Raw genomic sequence first — 3,329 nt, 5'->3', positions numbered from 1 at the left:
ACCCAACTCAATCCATGAAGTAAACCTACCAAATTGCCCACCTAGTGTTGTAAAGACCGCAAGGTCACCCTCCAGATCAAAACTAATCAAGTGATGGACAGTGAAGGCAAGACACCATTGCCTGGGAAACCAAATAAATAGAAGCACAAAGCCATCCATCAGTGCCATCTGGAAGAGATTGGCCGGGATGTCTTTCTGTCAGGCTCTGCTACAGTATTTATTTGTGTAGCTGTGCTTTGGCTTTAGGGATTTCAGCAAAATATTTTTGTCAGCGATGATTTAGCGAGAACATCATCCAAGTTGATTGTCAAGCTACAATTAAATAGCCTGTTCCTATATACTCACAATTACAAGTGAAGCTCACTTTCCATTTTAGACATACCTGGGGGACAACACATGTGGGATGATCTCACTTCGGACTCTGTACACACACTTTTTCCAAAAAAAAGAGGGGTAAAAAACATGGATGATCATTAGCTGGTGACATGGACACATGTAAAGACCTTATGATGGATGATTATTATGAATGATGTATATGTGAAGTTTAGCAAAAGTTGTTGTTTCTGCTTAAGACAAATAATCATGCACGTTCTCCCAGTGCCATCGATGTGGTAGAAAAGGGGCGTTATTTCTGGGCAGAAAAGGGGAATGGGGAAAATAAGGAAAGAATTATCATATGAAAATCATCTGTGGGCACAAGCAAGAAGGCCAAAGAACAAACAAAGAGGGTTAAAAAGCATGTCATAATAAATGATGCATGCGATGATGTCATGGATACGAATTACACCAAGTGAGACAATCCTCGTAAGTTGAATGAGTGAGTTGTGTGAGGCACTTCATATGGGGAGGGAAAGCGGGGGACAGGAGATGTGTCAATATGGTGCACTGCAGTGATCCGGGATACATGTGGCAAAATCCTGTGAGCAGATGAGGAAAGGCAAGGAAGTGAATTTGCCCCATTAGATCACCAGAAAAAGGAAAAAGGAATATTATGAAATGGGCCACAATCACTAAAGTTGGGAAGAAATGGGGCAATATTTTCTTTTTTATATAATAATTTTTATTAATTTTAACATATAAATTATAATACATACCACAAAACTTCACCACTTCACCACCAATCTTTTTTTTGGACTTCCATCAGCACCTCTGACGATCCACCATTTTAACCACTTCTTATGCATTCCTTAGATTCATATTGCCTTTAATTATCTTAACTAACCATCCTCCCCTTTATCCATTTTTGCAATAGTTCCAATAGTTCACCTCACAGAACTTCTTGCAAACCTACAAACGTAGTCTGATCATCACAATTACTTTTCAAATAGTCCGTAAATTTACACCAGTCTTCTGTGAATTTCTGGTCCCGCAGATTTCGAATCCTTCCTGATAGTTTATCTAGTTCTGCATAGTCCATTACTTTCATCCTCCATTCTTCTTTCTTCAGTAATTCTTCTTGCTTCCATTTTTGTGCAAATAATATTCTTGCTGCCGAAATGGGGCAACATTTTCACCCAGCAGACACAACATCTCTCCCCAACCTGCAGCACACAGTTCCGAACCCTCTCCGTTATACAGTGGTACCTCCGGTTACCAACTTTATTGGTTCCAGAGGCCCGTTCGTAACCGGAATCCGCTCGTAACATGAGGTGCGCTTTCACTAATGGTGCCTCCCACTGCTGCCACGCCACTAGAGCACGGCTTCCGCTCGCATCCCGGGGCAAAGTTCGCAACAAGGGGCATCTACTTCCAGGTTAGCGGAGCGCATAACCCAAAGCATTTGTAAGGGGGATTGTACGTAACACGAGGTACCGCTGTACATTTGTGCCTACTGTGGAAATTAGCCATTATAAGCCTCCTGAAAGGTACTTCCTAGTAGACCCCTAGGGGGAAAGACATGGCATCTTGGCCCTTTACTTGTCAGCCAATGACCTACTATTGACATTATTATTTTTATGATTTTTTTAAAATATATATATATATATCTAGATTTTAATATAAGACTCTCTCAAGACGGCTTTTAGCAAGCAAATATATAATAAACTATCTATTTATAACCATAAAACACCAACCGTAGCATTGTTCTATTGCTGGCAGGGTGCTCTCTACTCCACCCTGATATTTTATGAGAGGGCAGTATATAAATGCTTGTATGTATAAATAGATAAAAGCACAAGACCCAACAATGACACTAGCCACTAACAGAATCCAGACTCTTAAGAACAGTAAGCTCTATGAAATTATTATGAGCTCAGCAGCACCATATAAAACACCAAACCAATACAACCATACAGTGGTAAGCAAACGGGTCTTCCGGCCTCATTGAAAGGCTTGATAGGTTGGTGTGAATTCCACAGGCGTGGGGCTACCACCCAGAAAGCCCTGTCCCGTGTCCACGCTGCCAAGCTCATTGGCCTCACATAAGGCAACTTAGATAATCGGTTCCATAATGTACACAAGTTAGTAATTTTAAGAAATTAATGATGTCATTATTTCTGCAACTTTCATTTCAATGTAAACATCAAAGCAAGAGTTGATAATTTATTTTTTTAATCATTGACACCTGGTGCTTCCAGACTTGCCCTTGTGCTATGTTCTAGGCTCAGGTCCGCACTTTAAAGCTCCCTCTCTGAACCCCCCCTTTTTTTGCCCTGGCAAGTTTCCTGCTCTTTACCACTGGAAAACTCGAATTGCCATTTGTTCCGATTCAGCATTAAAGAGCAGGTTTTCCTGGGGAAAGTGGCAGGGTGAAACAAAAGTGGAGGTGGGGAGCATCTGACGCAAACCAGGAAAGCCGGGAGCTGTGCCCAGAAAGCGCAGGCCAAAAGGTAGGTGTGGATGAGCCCCATTTGCTGCTTTTTCAAAGGAATACATGTTGTGCGCAAATGCCGATCATTTTCACTTGATTTGTTTTCATTGAAGACCTGGGATGAAAACGTGAACAATGGCAGTTTCCATTTCCACTGCCAGTGGAAGAAGCAGCAGATCTCGCCCCATCCATCTGAGACACAAGCGTATGTAAACATTATATTTTGTGGTATTGTAAAGATTCAGCAACTTTTATAACCAATACAAAACTTAGAATCAGGTCTTAATTTACCAAGAAAAGAGCATCATACCCTATGCTGTTCCTCTGGAGGGTCCATAGCTCAGCGCCAAAGTTTGTGCTTTTGTCTACAGAAGATCCAAGGTTTAATCAGCAGTATCTCTGGTTGAAATAATCAGGTAGGAGCAGGTGATTTGAAAGAATCACTCCCACCTGAGATAACGGAGAATGATGCCAGTCATATATAGCAGCCCCCTCTGGTGGAGTACAGAGAGCCATCACA

At 41.6% G+C, this 3,329-nt stretch overlaps 1 long non-coding RNA gene across 1 annotated transcript; it reads left to right on the top strand.

Moving 5' to 3' along the window:
* Positions 1–873: 873 nt before the first annotated feature.
* Positions 874–3,014, top strand: LOC310696532. The gene is made up of 3 exons (XR_014520618.1): positions 874–919; positions 2,660–2,828; positions 2,923–3,014. It is a non-coding gene; the product is annotated as an uncharacterized lncRNA (long non-coding RNA).
* Positions 3,015–3,329: the final 315 nt, after the last annotated feature.

The sequence above is a fragment of the Podarcis liolepis genome, assembly GCF_965112155.1.
Source record: "Podarcis liolepis genome assembly, chromosome: 17".
NCBI classification, from domain to species: domain Eukaryota; kingdom Metazoa; phylum Chordata; class Lepidosauria; order Squamata; family Lacertidae; genus Podarcis; species Podarcis liolepis.
This window is presented reverse-complemented; position numbering and strand designations above follow the sequence as displayed.